The 21,106-nt window shown below is 38.8% G+C and overlaps 1 non-coding gene across 1 annotated transcript; it reads left to right on the forward strand.

Annotated features, from left to right (window-relative positions):
- Positions 1 to 19,355: 19,355 nt before the first annotated feature.
- Positions 19,356 to 19,463, forward strand: LOC148576505 (small nucleolar RNA R71). The gene has a single exon (XR_015903843.1). It is a non-coding gene; the product is annotated as a small nucleolar RNA R71 (small nucleolar RNA).
- Positions 19,464 to 21,106: the final 1,643 nt, after the last annotated feature.

Consider the following 21,106-nt stretch of genomic DNA (forward strand, 5'->3'; position numbering starts at 1 on the left):
CATGGCATGATATATATGCCTTATGCATGCATTCAAGCCAATGAATCATGGCATTACATGAATGAACGTTCAAGTTCATTAATTAGCATTGCTAATAAAAATTAATGCATGTATAAAGCATTTGATCATTAAAGAATGAATGCTACGTTAATACATTGGCATTAATTAATAAAGCCAATAAAAGCATGCAATATTAAAGCCAATTAGCTAAAGAACATATCAAGCCCTTTCAACGTTAAATCAATTGGCTTTATTAATTAATTAATGAATGCATGCATGATTTTTAATTGCCAATGAATAAATGAATGAACATTAGCATTCATTGGCATAGCACATGCACCAAGGGAGGCCAACGTTTGCGACCAAGTTTGCCTCAAACTTGGAGGCAAACGTTGGCATGGCATATGCACTAGGGGAGGCCAACGTTTGCGACCAAGTTTGTCTCAAACTTGGAGGCAAATGTTGGCATAATATGTATCCTAGGGGAGGCCACGTTTGCGTCCAAGTTTTCCTCAAACTTGGAGGCAAACGTTGGTGTAACACGTTCCAAGGGAGGCCACGTTTGCGTCCAAGTTTGGCTCAAACTTGGAGGCAAACGTTGGCGTCAAAGTGTTCTTGGAAGGAGCACGTTTGAGTTCACGTTTGACCTCAAATGTGAACTCAAACGTGAGTGACAGATAACTACCATAACGTTTGGATTAAAGTTTGTCTCAAACTTTGACTCAAACTTAAAGGCTCCACAGTCCATTATGCAAACAGGTTTCTTCTCAAGACCAGGAACAATCAACAGAGGCCATCTTCAACCCAAATCCAAAGCAAGCAAAGCCCATTATCATCACTCAAAGGCACAAGAGATAGATAAAATAGGAATTTCATTTAATTGTAATTTCTCTTTAATTTCACTTTCATTTTCATTTTCATTTTCATTTTGTAAAAAGCCTATATAAGGCATCATTTTCATTTTAGAAAGGGAGGTTGGCTCTAATAGAGAGCATTGAAGGCTGGCTCCAATAGGGAGTTTTGCACTCTTTAGTTTTCATTTTGCTCTCTCTTTTAATTTTCATTTCTGTTTTGAATCTTGGGTGAAGAATTGAAGAACTTCTGTTTCAATCTTACCTTGAGATCTTTTGTTTGCTTTCTGCATAATTCTAGAATTTAAATTTCAATTCTGTTTACTGCTTCCAACTCTCTTTTCTTCTGCAATTTACTTTTCCATTTTCAATTTACAATTGTTCTTGTTAGATCAAGGAAGGATTTGAGATCTAGACTTGTTTTCTAGTCTCTTCCAATCCCTTAGATCTTCAACCTTCTTTTAAATTGCTGCAAATTAAGCATCAGTCTTTCTGTTTTTAATTCTTCAAGCATTTTTACTTTCTGTTTCATTCCTCTTCAATTTCCTCTCCTGAATTTTGTAATTTCACATTTCTATTCACATTTAGCTTGATTTAATTTCCTGCACATTTACACTTTCCTGCAATTTAAATTTTTAATTGCTTGATCTATTGCTTTCTTTAATTTCCAGTACCCACTCCCCTTTACATTTAATGCAATTTACATCTCTTGCAATTTAAGTTTCGGCTATTTTACTTTCTTGTTCTTCAAGTTTTCTGCCCATTTACTTTCTGCAATTTATAGTTCCTTGTCATTTACATTCTGTTGCTTCAAGTTTCACCCAATTTCACTTAAATGTTAGCTTGACTAAACTAATCACCCACTAAAGTTGCTTGATCCATCAATCCCTGTGGGATCGACCTCACACTAAGTGAGTTTTATTACTTGATGCGACCCGGTATACTTTTCGGTTAGATTTGTGTGTTTGGAATTCATTTTCCAAAAATACACATCAGTAACCCCTCTAAGAAGGCTTCTCCAACCACATCTGTAGGGACTAAACCTGCAGTAACTAAGGTTGAAGAATATAAAGCCAAGATGTCTTACCCTCAGAAACTCTGCCAAGCGGAGCAGGATAAACAATTTGCCCGCTTTGCATACTATCTCAGGACTCTTGAGATAAAGATCTCATTTGTAGAGGCACTTGAGCAAATACCCTCTTATGCTAAGTTCATGAAAGAGATCTTAAGTCATAAGAAGGATTGGAGAGAAACTAAAAAAGTGTTTCTCACTGAAGAATGCAGTGCAGTCATTCTGAAAAGCTTACCAGAGAAGCTTCAAGATCCAGAGAGCTTTATGATACCATGCACAATAGAGGGTGCTTGTACTAAGACAGCTCTATGTGACCTTGGAGCAATTATCAATCTAATACCTGCATCCACCATCAGAAAGCTTGGCTTGACTGAAGAGGTCAAACCAACCCGGATATGTCTTCAACTTGCTGATGGCTCCATTAAATACCCATCAGGCATAATTGAGGACATGATTGTCAAGGTTGGGCCATTTGCCTTTCCCACTGACTTTGTAGTGCTAGAAATGGACGAGCACAAGAGTGCAACTCTGATTCTAGGAAAGCTTTTCCTAGCAACTGGACAAACTCTCATTGATGTCCAAAAAGGGGAAGTGACCCTGAGAGTCAATGAGGATGAGTTCAAGTTAAATGTTGTCAAAGCTATGCAGCATCCAGACACGTCAAATGACTGCATGAGCGTTGATATTATTGACTCCCTGGTGGAAGAGGTCAATATGACTAAAAGTCTTGAATCAGAGCTAGAGGACATCTTTAAAGATGTTCAACCTGATCTGGAGGAATCAGAGGAAATAAAAGAACCTCTGAAAATCCCTCAGGAAGAGGAGAAACCTCCTAAACCCGAGCTCAAACCACTACAACCATCCCTGAAATATGCATTTCTGGGAGAGGGTGACACTTTTCCAGTGATCATAAGCTCTGCTTTAAATCCACAGGAAGAGAAAGCACTAATTCAAGTGCTAAGGACACACAAGACAGCTCTTGGGTGGTCCATAAGTGACCTTAAGGGCATTAGCCCAGCAAGATGCATGCACAAGATCCTATTGGAGGATGATGCTAAGCTAGTGGTTCAACCACAGAGGCGGCTAAATCCAGCCATGAAGGAAGTGGTGCAGAAAGAGGTCACTAAGTTGCTAGAGGCTGGGATTATTTATCCTATTTCTGATAGCCCCTAGGTGAGCCCTGTCCACGTTATCCCCAAGAAGGGAGGCATGACAGTGGTTCATAATGAAAAGAATGAAATGGTTCCTACAAGAACAGTTACAGGGTGGCGTATGTGTATTGACTACAGAAGGTTCAATACAGCCACCCGAAAGGATCACTTTCCTTTACCATTCATAGATGATACATGCGAAATTGTTACTCTGAGGTTGTAAAATTATTGTTCATTCTCTCCCAGGCAATGGCTCCAAAAACGGGTGCACAATACCATGGTCCAGGCATAACATCACAACTTCGCACAACTAACCAGCAAGTACACTGGGTCGTCCAAGTAATAAAACCTTATGTGAGTAAGGGTCGATCCCACGGAGATTATTGCTATGAAGCAAGCTATGGTCGTCTTGTAAATCTCAGTCAGGCGGATATCAAATGGTTATGGAGTTTTCAAATTATAATAAATAAACAGAAAATATAGATAGAAATACTTATGTAATTCATTGGTGAGAATTTCAGATAAGCGTATAGAGATGCCTTCGTTCTTCTGAACTTCTGCTTTCCTGCTGTCTTCATCCAATCAGTCCTACTCCTTTCCATGGCAAGCTTTCTGTACGGGCATCACCGTTGTCAATGGCTACATCCCATCCTCTTGTGAAAAAGGTCCAAATGCTCTGTCACAGCACGGCTAATCATCTGAGGTTCTCGATCATACTGGAATAGGATTCACCCTCCTTTTGCGTCTGTCACTACACCCAGCACTCGCGAGTTTGAAGTTCGTCACAGTCATCCCTTCTCAGATCCTACTCGAAATACCACAGACAAGGTTTAGACTTTCTGGATCTCAAGAATGGCCATCCAAGGGTTCTAACTTATACCACAAAGATACTAATAACTCGGACTCGGTCCCCTGTATTAGATATCCAAGAGATATCCATTCAATCGAAGGTAGAACGGAAGTGGTTGTCATGCACGCGTTCATAGGGGAATGATGATGACTGTCACGATCATCACATTCATGTTGAAGTGCGAATGAATATCTTAGAAGCGGAATAAGTTGAGTTGAATAGAAAAACAGTAGTACTTTGCATTAAATCATGAGGAACAGTAGAGCTCCACACCTTAATCTATGGAGTGTAGAAACTCTACCATTGAAAAATACATAAGTGATTATAGGGTAAGCATGGCCGAGTGGCCAGCCTCCCATGGAGGTCTAGAGATCTAAAAATGATCAAAAGATGTCTAATACAATAGTAAAAAGTCCTATTTATACTAAACTAGTTACTAGGGTTTATAGAAGTAAGTAATTGATGCATAAATCCACTTCTGGGGCCCACTTGGTGTGTGGTTGGGCTGAGCTTGAAGTTTACACATGGAGAGGTCATTCTTGGAGTTGAACGCCAGTTTGTAACGTGTTTCTGGCGTTTAACTCCAGACTGCAGCGTAAAACTGGCGTTCAACGCCCTTTTGCGTCATATAAACTCGGCCAAAGTATAGACTATTATATATTTCTGGAAAGCCCTGGATGTCTACTTTCCAACGCAATTGGAAGCGTGCCATTTTGAGTTCTGTAGCTCCAGAAAATCCACTTTGAGTGCAGGGAGGTTAGAATCCAACAGCATCAGCAGTCCTTCTTCAACTCTGAATCTGATTTTTGCTCAAGTCCCTCAATTTCAGCCAGAAAATACCTGAAATCACAGAAAAATACACAAACTCATAGTAAAGTCCAGAAATGTGAATTTAACATAAAAACTAATAAAAACATCCCTAAAAGTAACTAGATCCTACTAAAAACATACTAAAAACAATGCCAAAAAGCGTATAAATTATCCGCTTATCACAACACCAAACTTAAATTGTTGCTTGTCCCCAAGCAACTGAAATTCAAATAGGATAAAAAGAAGAGAATATACTATAAATTTCAAACTATCAATGAAACATAGCTCCTATCAGATAAGCGGGACTTGTAGCTTTTTGCCTCTTGAATAGTTTTAGCATCTCACTTTATCCATTGAGGTTCAGAATGATAGGCATCTATAAGAACTCAGAGTTCAGATAGTATTATTGATTATCCTCGTTCAGTATGTTGATTCTTGAACACAGCTACTTTATGAGTCTTGGCCGTGGCCCTAAGCACTTTGTTTTCCAGTATTACCACCGGATACATAAATGCCACAGACACATAATTGGGTGAACCTTTTTCAGATTGTGACTCAGCTTTGCTAAAGTCCCCAATTAGAGGTGTCCAGGGTTCTTAAGCACACTCTGTTTTTGCTTTGGACCTTGACTTTAACCGCTCAGTCTCAAGTTTTCACTTGACACCTTCACGCCACAAGCACATGGTTAGGGACAGCTTGGTTTAGCCGCTCAGGCCAGGATTTTATTCCTTTAGGCCCTCCTATCCATTGATGCTCAAAGCCTTGGGATCCTTTTTATTTACCCTTGCCTTTTGGTTTTAAGGGTTATTGGATTTTTGCTCTTGCCTTTTGGTTTTAAAAGCTTTTGTCTTTTTCTGCTTGCTTTTTTTCTTTTTTTTTTCGCTATTTTTTCCTTTTTTTTTCTGCAAGCTTTGTTCTTTGCTGCTTTTTCTTGCTTCAAGAATCATTTTTATGATTTTTCAGATTATCAAATAACATGTCTCCTTGTCATCATTCTTTCAAGAGCCAACATATTTAACATTCTTAAACAACAACTTCAAAAGACATATGCACTGTTCAAGCATTCATTCAAAAAACAAAAAGTATTGTCACCACATCAATATAATTAAACTAAGTTCAAGGATAAATTCGAAACTCATGTACTTCTTATTCTTTTGAATTAAAACATTTTTCATTTAAGAGAGGTGATGGATTCATAGGACATTCATAACTTTAAGACATAGTTACTAAATACTAATGATCATGTAATAAAGACACAAACATAGATAAACACTTAGCATAGAGAAAACGAAAAACAGAGAATGTAAGAACAAGGAATGAGTCCACCTTAGTGATGGTGGCGTTTTCTCCTTGAGGAACCAATGATGTCCTTGAGCTCTTCTATGTCTCTTCCTTGTCTCTGTTTCTCTTCCCTCATTGCTTTTTTATCTTCTCTAATTTCATGAAGGATGATGGAGTGCTCTTGATATTCCACCCTTAATTGTCCCATGTTGGAACTTAATTCTCCTAGAGAGGTGTTGATTTACTCCCAAAAATTCTGTGGAGGAAAGTGCATCCCTTGAGGTATCTCAGGAATTTCTTGATGGTGAGCTTCCTCACGTGTTTCTTGAGCTCCATGAGTGGGCTCTCTTGTTTGCTCCATCCTTTTCTTAGTGATGGGCTTCTCTTCCTCAATGGGAATGTCTCCTTCTATGAAAGCTCTAGCTGAGTAACATAGATGTCAAATAAGATGAGGGAAAGCTAGCCTTGCCAAGGGGGAGGACTTTTCGACTATTTTGTAGAGTTCAAGGGAGATGACTTCATGAACTTCTACTTCCTCACCAATCATGATGCTATGAATCATGATGGCCCGATCCACAGTAACTTCAGATCGGATGCTAGTGGGGATGATGGAACGTTGGATGAACTCCAACCATCCTCTAGCCACAGGCTTGAGGTCCAGTCTTCTAAGTTGAACCGGTTTGTCTTTTGAGTCAATCTTCCATTGAGCTCCTTCCACACATATGTCCATGAGGACTTGGTCCAACCTTTGATCAAAGTTGACCCTTCTAGTGTAGGGGCGTGCATCTCCTTGCATCATAGGCAAGTCAAACGCCAACCTCACATTTTTCGAACTAAAATCTAAGTATTTCCCCCGAACCATGGTCAGATAATTCTTTGGGTTCGGGTTCTTACTTTGATCCTGGTTCCTAGTTATCCATGCATTAGCATAGAACTCTTGAACCATTAGGATGCTGACTTGTTGGATGGGGTTTGTTAGAACTTCCCAACCTCTTCTTTGGATTTCATGTCGGATCTCCGGATACTCATTTCTCTTGAGCTTGAAAGGGACCTCGGGGATCACCTTCTTCTTGGCCACAACATCATAGAAGTGGTCTTGATGGGTTTTGGAGATGAATCTTTCCATCTCCCATGACTCGGAGGTGGAAGCTTTTGTCTTCCCTTTCCCTTTTCTAGAGGATTCTCCGGTCTTAGGTGCCATCAATGGTAATGGAAAAACAAAAAGCTTATGCTTTTACCACACCAAACTTAGAATATTGCTCGCCCTCAAGCAAGAGAAGAAAGAATAGATGAAGAAGAAGAAGAAAATATGGAGGAGAGGAGGGAGAGGTGGATTCGGCCAAGAAGGAGAAGAGAGGGTTGTGTTGTGTGAAAATGAGGAAGAATGGAGGGCTTTATATAGGGAGGGGAGGGGGGTTAATTTCGGCCATATAGGGTGGGTTTGGGTGGGAAATTGGTTTTGAATTTTGAAGGTAGTGGAGTTTATGAGGTAGGTTTATGGGGAAGAATGGATGGATGTGAGTGGTGAAGTGGTGATAGGGAAGAGAGATTGAGGTGATTGGTGAAGAGTTTTGGGGAAGAGTGTTTATTGGGAAGAGAGGATGAACATTGAGAAGAGGGAAGAGAGTGAGTGGTGGTAGGTGGGGATCCTGTGGGGTCCACATATGCTGAGTTGATCCTGTGGGGTCCACAGATCCTGAGGTGTCAAGGAATTGCATCCCTGCACCAATTAGGCATGTAAAATGCCTTTGCATGTAATTATGGCGTTTAAACGCCGAATTGATGCTTGTTCTGGGCGTTCAGCACCCAGATGCAGCATGTTTCTAGCGTTGAACGCCAGCCAGATGCTTGTTTCTGGTGTTCAGCGCCAGCTCTTCCTCAGTGTGCATTTCTGGCGTCTGAACGCCAGGATGCTGCTTGTTTCTGGCGTTCAACGCCAAAAACATGCTCTGTTCTGGCGTTGAACGCCAGACAGATGCTTCTTACTGGCGTTTAAACGCCAGTAAGATCCTTCTCCAGGGTGTGATTTTTCTTCTGCTATTTTTGATTCTGTTTTCAATTTTTCTATTTATTTTGTGACTCCACATGATCATGAACCTAATAAAACATGAAATAACAATAAAAATAAATTAAAATTAGATAAATAAAAATTGGGTTGCCTCCCAACAAGCACTTCTTTAATGTCAATAGCTTGACAGTGGGCTCTCATGGAGCCTCACAGATGTTCAGAGTTTTGTTGAGACTCCCCAACACCAAACTTAGAGTTTAGATATGGGAGTTCAACACCAAACTTAGAGTTTGGTTGTGGCCTCCCAACACCAAACTTAGAGTTTGACTGTGGGGGCTTTGGTTGACTCTGCAGTGGGAGAAGCTTATTGTGCCTCTTTTCTATGTTTACAAAAGGATGTCCTTGAGTTTTAAATTCAAGGGAGTCCTCATTCAATTGAAGGACTAGTTCACCTCTGTTAACATCAATCACAACTCTTGCTGTGGCTAAGAAGGGTCTTCCAAGGATGATGGATGCATCCTCATCCTTCCCAGTATCTAGGATTATGAAATCAGCAGGGATGTAAAGGCCTTCAATCTTTACTAATATGTCCTCTACTTGTCCATAAGCCTGTTTTCTGGAATTGTCTGCCATCTCTAATGAGATTTTAGCAGCTTGTACCTCAAAGATTCCCAGTTTCTCCATTACAAAGAGTGGCATGAGGTTTATTCCTAACCCCAGGTCACATAGAACCTTCTCAAAGGTCATGGTGCCTATGGTACAATGTATCAGGAACTTTCCAGGATCCTATTTCTTCTAAGGTAATCTCAGTTGATCCAATGCATTCAGTTCATTGGTGAACAGGGGAGGTTCATCTCCCCAAGTCTCTTTACCAAATAAATTAGAATTCAGCTTCATGATTGCACCAAGGAACTTGGTAACCTGCTCTTCAGTAACATCTTCATTCTCTTCAGAAGAGGAATACTCATCAGAGCACATGAATGGCATAAGAAGGTTCAATGGAATCTCTATGGTCTCTAGATGAGCCTCAGATTCCTTTGGTTCCTCAAAGGGAAACTCCTTATTGATCACTGGACGTCTCAGGAGGTCTTCCTCACTGGGATTCACGTCCTCCTCCTCTCTTGTGGGTTCGGCCATGATAGTCAATTCAATGGCCTTGCACTCTCCTTTTGGATTTTCTTCTGTATTGCTTGGGAGAGTACTAGGAGGGATTTCAGTGACCCTTTTACTCAGCTGGCCCACTTGTGCCTCCAAATTTCTAATGGAGGACCTTGTTTCATTCATGAAACTTACAGTGGCCTTAGATAGATCAGAGACTAAGTTTGCTAAATTAGAGGTATTTTGTTCAGAGTTCTATGTCTGTTGCTGAGTGGATGATGGAAAAGATTTACTATTGTTAAACCTATTTCTTCCACCATTATTAAAGCCTTGTTGAGGCTTTTGATCCTTCCATGAGAGATTTGGGTGATTTCTCCATGAGGGATTATAGGTGTTTCCATATGGTTCACCCATGTAATTTACCTCTGCTATTGCAGGGTTCTCAGGATCATAAGCTTCTTCTTCAGAAGATGCCTCTTGAGTACTGGTGGATGCAGCTTGCATTCCATTCAGACTCTAAGAAATCATATTGACTTGCTGAGCCAATATTTTATTCTGAGCCAATATGGCATTCAGAGTATCAATTTCAAGAACTCCCTTCTTCTGAGGCGTCCCATTACTCACAGGATTCTTCTCAAAAGTGTACATAAACTGGTTATTAGCAACCATGTCAATGAGTTCTTGAGTTTCTGCAGGCATTTTCTTTAGGTGGATGGATCCACTTGCAGAAGTATCCAATGACATCTTAGCTAATTAAGACAGACCATCATAGAATATATCCAAGATGGTCCATTCTGAAAGCATGTCAGAAGGATACTTTTTGGTCAGTTGCTTATATCTCTCCCAAGCTTCATAGGGGGATTCACCTTCTTTCTGTCTAAAGGTTTGAACATCCACTCTAAGCTTACTCAGCTTTTGAGGAGGAAAGAACTTGGCTAAGAAAGCCGTGACCAGCTTATCCCAAGAGTTCAGGCTATCTTTGGGTTGAGAGTCCAACCACACTCTAGCTCTGTCTCTTACAGCAAAAGGGAAAAGCATGAGCCTGTAGACTTCAAGATCTACTCCATTAGTCTTAACAGTGTCACAGATATGCAAGAATTCAGTTAGGAACTGAAAAGGATCTTCAGATGGAAGTCCATGAAACTTGCAGTTTTGTTGCATCAGAGAAACTAGTTGAGGTTTAAGCTCAAAATTTTTTGCTCCAATGGCTGGGATTGAGATGCTTCTTCCATGTAAATTGGAATTAGGTGCAGTAAAGTCACCAAGCATCCTCCTTGCATTATTATTATTTTCGGCTGCCATCTCCTCTTCCTGTTCGAAAATTCCTGTAAGGTTGTCTCTGGATTGTTGTATTTTAGCTTCTCTTAGTTTTCTCTTCAAAGTCCTTTCAGGTTCAGGGTCTGCTTCAACAAGAATGTTCTTGTCCTTGCTCCTGCTCATATGAAAAAGAGGGAACAGAAAAATAATAATAATAGAGATCCTTTTTGCCCAGGTATAGAGGTTCCCCTATGTGAGTAGAAGAAGAAAAGAATGTAACGTAAAGAAGGGAAGAAGAGAAAATTCGAACACAGATGGAAGAGGGGGTTCGAATTTGGGTGAGATGAAGTGTTAGTAGATGAATAAATAAATAGAAGGAAATGAGAGAGAGAGGGAGAGAGAGAGAATTTTCGAAAATTATTTTTGAAAAATGGTTAGTGATTTTCGAAAATTAAAAGAAGAAATAAATTAAAATTGAATTTTGAAACAATTAGTTAATTAAAAAGAATTTTTGAAAAAGAGGGAGATATTTTCGAAAATTAGAGAGAGAGAGTTAGTTAGGTAGTTTTGAAAAAGATAAGAAACAAACAAAAAGTTAGTTAGTTAGTTGAAAAAGATTTGAAAATCAATTTTGAAGAGATAAGAAGATAAGAAGTTAGAAAAGATATTTTAAAATCAAATTTTTGAAAAGGATATGATTTAAAAAGATATGATTAAAATTAGTTTTGAAAAAGATGTGAATTTTAAAATCACAATTAATGACTTGATTCACAAGAAATCACAAGATATGATTCTAGAACTTAAAGTTTGAATCTTTCTTAACAAGTAAGTAACAAACTTAAAATTTTTGAATCAAAACATTAATTGTTGAAGATATTTTCGAAAATATGATGTAAAATTAAGAAAAAGATTTTTGAAAAATATTTTTAAAATTTTCAAAAATAAAAAAATGAAAAAGATATGATTTTTGAAAAAGATTTTGAAAAAGATAAGATTTTTAAATTGAAAGTTTGATTTGACTCATAAGAAACAACTAAATTTTAAAAAGTTTTGAAAAAGTCAACTCAAATTTTCGAATTTATGAGAAGAAAAAGGGGGAGATATTTTTTTGATTTTTGAATTTTTAATGAAGAGAGAGAAAAACATGAAAAAGACTCAATGCATGAAAATTTTTAGATCAAAACATGTGATGAATGCAAGAACACTATGAATGTCAAGATGAACACCAAGAACACTTTGAATGTCAAGATGAACACCAAGAACATATTTTTGAAAAATTTTCAAGAAAAGAAAACATGCAAGACACCAAACTTGAAAATTTTTAATGCTTAGACAATATGAATACAAGAATGCATATGATCATACAACACAAAACAATATAATATGAAGATCAATCAAGAAGGTTTATCAAGAACAACTTGAAGATCATGATGAACACTATGAATGCATGAATTTTCGAAAAATGCAAAGAATTTTTAGAAAAAATGCAATTGACACCAAACTTGAAAATGACTCAAGACTCAAACAAGAAACACAAAATATTTTTGATTTTATGATTTTATGAAAATTTTTTTTTGTATTTTTCGAAAATTATTTGTAAAAAAGAAAAATAAGGATTTCAAAATTTTTAATATGAATTCCAGGAATCTTGCACTCTTAGTCTAAAGCTCCAATCTGAGGGTTAGACATGGCTTAATAGCCAGTCAAGCTTTAGCATGTAAATCAGGTGGATCAGGAACAGCAGCAGGTGGATTAGCAACAACTAGTTTGTTCTTGATAATGTTGGGTTGGAAGCCCCAGTCCAAATGAATTTAGACATGGCTTTACAGCCAGTCAGGCTTCAACATGCTTCATGAAACACTAGAATTCATTCTTAAAAATTCTGAAATAATTTTCGAAAACAAAGGGAGAATTTTTGAAAGATTTTTGAAAAATTTTTTTGAAAACTTTTTGAAAATAAAATAAGAAGAAAATTACCCAATCTGAGCAACAAGATGAACCGTCAGTTGTCCAAACTCGAACAATCCCCGGCAACGGCGCCAAAAACTTGATACATGCGAAATTGTTACTCTGAGGTTGTAAAATTATTGTTCGTTCTCTCCCTGGCAATGGCTCCAAAAACGGGTGCACAATACCATGGTCCAAGCATAACTTCACAACTTCGCACAACTAACCAGCAAGTGCACTGGGTCGTCTAAGTAATAAAACCTTACGTGAGTAAGGGTCGATCCCACGGAGATTGTTGGTATGAAGCAAGCTATGGTCATTGGTGGACGAAATTGTGATTACAATTTGATTATGTAAAATTCATTGCTCTTTCTTTCCCTGGAAATGGCACCAAAAACATGATGCCAATACCATGGTTCACAACTTCGCACAACTAACCAGCAAGTGCACTGGGTCATCCAAGTAATACCTAACGTGAGTAAGGGTCGAATCCCACGGAGATTGTTGGTATGAAGCAAGCTATGGTCACCTTGTAAATCTCAGTCAGGCGGATATAAAATAGTAATGGGGTTTTCGAAATTAATTAATAAAATAAGGATAGAAATACTTATGTAACTCATTGGTGAGAATTTAAGATAAGCGTATGGAGATGCATTCGTTCCTCTGAACCTCTGCTTTCCTGCTATCTTCATCCAATCAATCTTACTCCTTTCTATGGTTGGCTTTATGTAAGGATGTCACCGGTGCCAATGGCTACTTTCGATCTCTCTCAAGAAAATGGTCCAAATGCTCTGTCACAGCACGGCTAATCATCTGGAGGCATCACCCTTGTCGTTGGTTGCATCTTATTCCTCTCTGTGAAAATGGTTCGATGCGCTGTCACTGCATGGCTAATCATCTTGGAGGTTCTCGATCGTACTGGAATAGGATTTACTATCCTTTTGCGTCTGTCACTACGCCCAGCACTCATGAGTTTTGAGTGCGTCATAGTCATTCAATCCCAGAGTCCTACTCGGAATACCACGGACAAGGTTTAGACTTTCCGGACTCTCATGAATGCCGCCATCAATCTAGCTTATACCACAAAGATTCTGATTAAGAGATCTAAGAGATACTCATTCAATCTAATGTAGAACGGACGTGGTTGTCAGGCACGCGTTCATAGGGAATGATGATGATTGTCACGTTCATCACATTCAAGTTGAAGTGCGAATGAATATCTTAGAAGCGGAACAAGTGAATTGAATAGAAAACAGTAGTACTTTGCATTAATCTTTGAGGAACAGCAGAGCTCCACACCTTATCTATGGAGTGTAGAAACTCTACCGTTAAAAATACATAAGTGAAAGGTCCAGGCATGAACGAATGGCCAGCCCCTCTGATCTAAGAACCAGGCGTCCAAAGATGTCAAATACAATAGTAAAATGTCCTATTTATAATAAACTAGCTACTAGGGTTTACAGAAGTAAGTAATTGATGCATAAATCCACTTCCGGGGCCCACTTGGTGTGTGCTTGGGCTGAGCTTGAGTTTTGGACGTGTAGAGGTCCTTCTTGGAGTTGAACGCCAGCTTTTGTGCCATTTTGGGCGTTGAACTCCACTTTGAAACTTGTTTCTGGCGCTGGACGCCAGAATTGGGTAGAGAGCTGGCGTTGAATGCCAGTTTGCATCATCTAAACTTGGGCAAAATATGGACTATTATACATTGCTGGAAAGCCCTGGATGTCTACTGTCCAACGCAATTAGAAGCGCGCCATTTTGAGTTCTGTAGCTCTAGAAAATCCACTTTGAGTGCAGGGAGGTCAGAATCCAACAGCATCAGCAGTCCTTCTTCAACCTCTGAATCTGATTTTTGCTCAAGTCCCTCAATTTCAGCCAGAAAATACCTGATCTGACAGAAAAACACACATACTCATAGTAAAGTCCAGAAATGTGAATTTAACATAAAAACTAATGAAAACATCCCTAAAAGTAACTAGATCCTACTAAAAACATACTAAAAACAATGTCAAAAAGAGTATAAATTATCCGCTCATCACAACACCAAACTTAAATTGTTGCTTGTCTCCAAGAAACTGAAAATCAAATAGGATAAAGAGAAGAGAATATACTATAAATTCCAAACTATCAATGAAACATAGCTTCAATCATATGAGCAGGACTTATAGCTTTTTGCCTCTTGAATAGTTTTGGCATCTCATTTTATCCATTTAGGTTCAGAATGATTGGCATCTATAGGAACTCAGAGTTCAAATAGTGTTATTGATTCTCCTAGTTCAGTATGATGATTCTTGAACACAGCTATTTTATGAGTCTTGGCCGTGGCCCTAAGCACTTTGTTTTCCAGTATTACCACCGGATACATAAATGCCACAGACACATAATTGGGTGAACCTTTTCAGATTGTGACTCAGCTTTGCTAAAGACCCCAATTAGAGGTGTCCAGCGTTCTTAAGCACACTCTTTTTTTGCTTTGGACCTTGACTTTAACCGCTCAGTCTCAAGTTTTCACTTGACACCTACACGCCACAAGCACATGGTTAGGGACAGCTTGGTTTAGCCGCTTAGACCAGGATTTTATTCCTTTAGGCCCTCCTATCCACTGATGCTCAAAGCCTTGGGATCCTTTTTATTTGCCCTTGCCTTTTGGTTTTAAGGGTTATTGGCTTTTTGCTCTTGCCTCTTGGTTTTAAGAGCTTTTGGCTTTTTCTGCTTGCCCTTTTTTCTTTTTCTTTCTATTTTTTTTTTCGCCTATTTTTTTTTTCTGCAAGCTTTGTTCTTTGCTGCTTTTTCTTGCTTTAAAAATCATTTTTATGATTTTTCAGATTATCAAATAACATGTCTCCTAGTCATCATTCTCTCAAGAGCCAACATATTTAACATTCTTAAACAACAACTTCAAAAGACATATGCACTGTTCAAGCATACATTCAGAAAACAAGAAGCATTGTCACCACATCAATGTAATTAAGCTAAGTTCAAGGATAAATTCGAAACTCATGTACTTCTTGTTCTTTTGAATTAAAACATTTTTCATTTAAGAGAGGTGATGAATTCATAGGACATTCATAACTTTAAGACATAGTTACTAACTACTAATGATCATGTAATGAAGACACAAACATAGATAAGCACATAACATAGAAAACGAAAAACAGAAGAAATAAGAACAAGGAATGAATCCACCTTAGTGATGGTGGCGTTTCCTTCTTGAGGAACCAATGATGTCCTTGAGCTCTTCTATGTCTCTTCCTTGTCTTTGTTGCTCCTCCCTCATTGCTTTTTGATCTTCTCTTATTTCATAAAGGATGATGGAGTGCTCTTGATGTTCCATCCTTAGTTGTCCCATATTGGAACTCAATTCTCCTAGGGAGGTGTTGATTTACTCCCAATAGTTTTGTGGAGTAAAATGCATTTGAGGCATCTCCGGAATCTTATGGTGATGAGCTTCATACGCCTCTTGAGCTCCATGAATGGGCTCTCTTGCTTGCTCCATCTTTTTCTTAGTGATGGGCTTGTCCCCTTTAATGAGGATATCTCCCTCTATGTCAATCCCAGCCGAATTGCATAGGTGGAAAATGAGGTGAGGAAAGGCTAACCTTGCCATAGTGAAGGACTTGTCAGCCACCTTGTAGAGTTCTTGAGGTATATTCTCATGAACTTCCACCTCTTCTCCAATCATGATGCTATGGATCATGATGGCCCGGTCTATAGTAACTTCAGACCGGTTGCTAGTGGGAATGATTGAGCATTGAATGAACTCCAACCATCCTCTAGCTACAGGCTTAAGGTCTAGTCTTCTTAGTGAACCGGTTTGCCTTTTGAGTCAATTTTCCATTGAGCTCCTTCTACACATATGTCCATAAGGACTTGGTCCAACCTTTGATCAAAGTTGACTCTCCTTGTATAGGGGCGTGCGTTCTCTTCCATGTTTGGCAAGTTGAACGCCAACCTCACATTTTCCGGACTAAAATCTAAGTATTTCCCCCGAACCATTGTAACATAGTTCTTTGGATCCGGGTTCTTACTTTGATCATGGTTCTTGATGATCCATGCATTGGCATAGAACTCTTGAACCATTAGGATGCCGACTTGATGGATGGGATTTGTTAGAACTTCCCAACCTCTTCTTTTAATTTCATGTCGCATCTCCGGATACTCATTTCTTTTGAGTTTGAAAGGGACCTCGGGGATCACCTTCTTCTTGGCCACAACATCATAGAAGTGGTCTTGATGGACTTTGGAGATGAACCTTTCTATCTCCCATGACTCGGAGGTGGAAGCTTTTGTCTTCCCTTTTCCTTTTCTAGAGGATTCTCCGGTCTTAGGTGTCATCAATGGTAATGGAAAAACAAAAAGCTTATGCTTTTACCACACCAAACTTAGAAATTTGCTCGCCCTCGAGCAAGAGAAGAAAGAATAGATGAAGAAGAAGAAGAAATGGAAGAAAGGGAGAAGGGGTTGTGTTTCGGCCAAGAAGAGAAGAGAGGGTTGTGTTGTGTGAAAATGAGGAAGAATGGAGGGTTATATATAGGGATGGGAAGGGGGTGGAGGTTCGGCCATTTAGGGTGGGTTTGGGTGGGAAATTGATTTTGAATTTTGAAGGTAGGTGGAGTTTATGAGGTAGGTTTATAGGGATGAGTGGATGGATGTGAGTGGTGAGGAGGTGATGGGGAAGAGAGATTGAGGTGATTGGTGAAGGATTTTGGGGAAGAGTGTTTATGGGATTTTGTGAAAGAGAGTGGTGAGGGGTGAGAAGAAGTGAGTGGAGGTAGGTGGGGATTCTGTGGGGTCCACAGATCCTGAGGTGATCCTGTGGGGTCCACAGATCCTGAGGTGTTCAAGGTTTTACAACCTTGCACAAAATTAGGCATGTAAAATGCCCTTGCACACAACCCTGGGCGTTCAGCGCCAGGTTGGTGCCCATTTTGGGCGTTCAACGCCCATTTGTTGCCCATTTCTGGCGTTGAACGCCAGAACCATGCTTGTTCTGGGCGTTCAGTGCCAGCTCCTCTCCAGGGTGCAATTCTGGCGTTCAGCGTCCAGATGATGCCCATTTTGGGCGTTCAGCGCCCAGATACTGCCCATTTTGGGCGTTCAGTGCCAGAACCATGCTCTGTTCTGGTGTTGAACGCCAGGCAGATGCTTCCTCCAGGGTGTGATGTTTCTTCTGCTGTTTTTGATTCCGTTTTCAATTTTTATATTTATTTTGTGACTCCTCATGATCATGAACCTACAAACACATATAACTAAAAAAAATATAGTTAGATAAATAAAAATTGGGTTGCCTCCCAACAAGCGCTTCTTTAATGTCAATAGCTTGACAGTGGGCTCTCATGGAGCCTTACAGATGTTCAGAGCATTGTTGAGGCTCTCCAACACCAAACTTAGAGTTTGGATATGGGAGTTCAACACCAAACTTAGAGTTTGGTTGTGGCCTCCCAACACCAAACTTAGAGTTTGACTGTGGGGGCTTTGTTTGAGTCTGCTTTGAGAGAAGCTTTTTCTGCTTCCTCTCCATGGATGCAGAGAGAGATCCTTGAGTTGTAAACACAAGGTTGTCCTTATTTAATTGAAGGATCAATTCTCCTCTGTCCACATCAATCACAGCTCTTGCTGTGGCTAGGAAAGGTCTTCCTAGGATGATGGATTCATCCTCTTCCTTTCCAGTATCTAAGACTATGAAATCAGCAGGGATGTAAAGGCCTTCAACCTTTACTAACACGTCCTCTACTTGTCCATAAGCCTGTTTTCTTGAATTATCTGCCATCTCTAATGAGATTTTAGCAGCTTGTACCCCATAGATTCCCAGTTTTTCTATTACAGAGAGGGACATAAGGTTTATTCCTGAACCAAGGTCACAGAGAGCCTTAAAGATCATGGTGCCTATGGTACAAGGTATTATGAATTTTCCAGGATCCTGTCTCTTCGGAGGCAATGTCAGTTGATCCAGATCACTTAGTTTATTGGTGAACAAGGGAGGTTCATCTTCCCAAGTTTCAATACCAAATAATTTGGCTTTTAGCTTCATGATTGCACCAAGGAACTTGGCAGCTTGCTCTTCAGTAACATCCTCATTCTCTTCAGAAGAGGAATACTCATCAGAGCTCATGAATGGCATAAGGAGGTTCAATGGAATCTCTATGGTCTCTAGATGAGTCTCAGATTCCTTTTGTTCCTCAGCGGGAAGCTCCTTATTGATCACTGGACTTCCCAGGAGGTCTTCCTTCTTGGGATTCACGTCCTCTCCTTCCCTTACAGGTTCGGCCATGGTGACCAATTCAATGGCCTTGCACTCTCCTTTTGGATTCTCTTCTGTATTGCTTGGGAGAGTACTAGAAGGGATTTCAGTGATCCTTTTACTCAGCTGGCCCACTTGTGCTTCCAAATTTCTAATTGAAGACCTTGTTTCATTCATGAAACTTACAGTGGCCTTAGATAGATCAGAGACTAAATTTGCTAAGCTAGATGGATTCTGCTCAGAATTCTCTGTCTGTTGCTGAGTGGATGATGGAAACGGTTTATTATTGTTAAACCTGTTTCTTCCACCATTATTAAAGCCTTGTTGAGGCCTTTGATCCTTCCATGAGAGATTTGGATGATTTCTTCATGATGGATTGTAGGTGTTTCCATAAGGTTCACCTAAGTAATTCACCTCTGCTATTGCAGGGTTTTCAGGGTCATAAGCTTCTTCTGCATAAGAAGCCTCTTGAGTACTGTTGGATGCATCTTGCATTCCATTCAGACTCTGAGAAATCATATTGACTTGCTGAGTCAATATTTTGTTCTGAGCCAATATGGCATTCAGAGTATCAACTTCAAGAACTCCCTTCTTCATAGGCGTCCCATTACTCACAGGATTCTTCTTAGAAGTGTACATGAACTGGTTATTAGCAACCATGTCAATGAGTTCTTGAGCTTCTGCAGGCATTTTCTTTAGGTGAATGGATCCACCTGCAGAAGTATTCAATGACATCTTTGATAGCTCGGATAAACCATCATAGAAGATATCCAGGATGGTCCATTCTGAAAGCATGTCAGAAGGACACTTTTTTGTCAGCTGCTTGTATCTTTCCCAAGCTTCATAGAGGGATTCACCTTCTTTCTGTCTGAAGGTTTGAACATCAGCTCTAAGCTTGCTCAGCTTTTGAGGAGGAAAGAACTTGGCTAAGAAAGCCGTGACCAGCTTATCCCAAGAGTTCAGGCTGTCTTTGGGTTGAGAGTCCAACCACACCCTAGCTCTGTCTCTTACAGCAAAAGGGAAAAGCATGAGCCTGTAGACTTCAGGATCTACTCCATTAGTCTTAACAGTATCACATATCTGCAAGAATTCAGTTAAGAACTGAAAAGGATCTTCAGATGGAAGTCCATGAAACTTGCAATTCTGCTGCATCAGAGAAACTAGCTGAGGTTTCAGCTCAAAGTTGTTTGCTCCAATGGCAGGAATGGAGATGCTTCTTCCATGTAAATTGGGTTTAGGTGCAGTAAAGTCACCAAGAATTCTCCTTGCATTATTATTATTTTCGGCTGCCATCTCCTCTTCCTGTTCGAAAATTCTTGAAAGGTTCTCTCTGGATTGTTGTAATTTAACTTCTCTTAGTTTCCTCTTCAGAGTCCTTTCAGGTCCTGGATCTGCTTCAACAAGAATATTATTGTCCTTGCTCCTGCTCATATGATAAAGAAGAGGGCACAGGAAAAATAATAATAATAGTAGGGATCCTTTATACCACAGTATAGAGGTCCTTGTGTGAGTAGAAGAAAAGAAGGGGACAAAGAATGTAATGTAAGGAAAGAAACACAAGGGTGAAGAGAGCAGAGAAGTGAGATGAGGAGATGTTGGTAGATGAATAAATAAATAGAATAAGATGAGAGAGGGAGAATTTCGAAAATAATTTTTGAAAAAGAGTTAGTTAGGTAGTTTTGAAAAAGATAAGAAACAAACAAAAAGTTAGTTAGTTAGTTGAAACAAATTTTGAAAAGATAAGAAGTTAGGAAGTTAAAAAAGATATTTTGAAATCAAATTTTTGAAAAAGATAAGATAAGAAGATATTTTTGAAAATATATGATAGAAATTAGTTTTTGAAAAAGATTTCAATTTTAAAATCACAATTAAAGACTTGATTCACAAGAAATCATAAGATATGATTCTAGAACTTAAAGTTTGAATCTTTCTTAACAAGTAAGTAACAAACTTGAAATTTTTGAATCAAAACATTAATTGTTATTGTTATTTTCGAAAATTTGATATAAAAATAAGAAAAAGATTTTTGAAAAATATTTTTAAAAATTTCGAAAATAACTAAGAAAAATGAAAAAGATTTGATTTTTGAAAAAGATTTTGAAAAAGATAAGATTTTTAAATTGAAAATTTGATTTGACTCATAAAAACAACTAGATTTTAAAAATTTTTGAAAAAGTCAACTCAATTTTTGAATTTGATGAGAGAAAAAGGGGAAGATATTTTTTTTTATTTTTGAATTTTTATGATGAGAGAGAAAAATTAAAACATCATTTTTCATGTTTTTCTCTTTTATTTTTGAATCAAAACAAGGAATGCATGCAAGAACACTATGAATGTCAAGATGAACACCAAGAACACTATGAAGATCATGATGAACATCAAGAACACATTTTTAAAAAATTTTTAATGCAAAGAAAACATGCAAGACACCAAACTTAGAAATCTTTAATGCTTAGGCACTAAGAATTCAAGAATGCATATGAAAAACAAGATACAACACAAAACAAAAAATCATCAAGATCAAACAAGAAGACTTACCA

The sequence above is a fragment of the Arachis ipaensis genome, chromosome B1, assembly GCF_059453495.1.
Source record: "Arachis ipaensis isolate K30076 ecotype BB chromosome B1, ASM5945349v1, whole genome shotgun sequence".
Classification (NCBI taxonomy): Eukaryota; Viridiplantae; Streptophyta; class Magnoliopsida; order Fabales; family Fabaceae; genus Arachis; species Arachis ipaensis.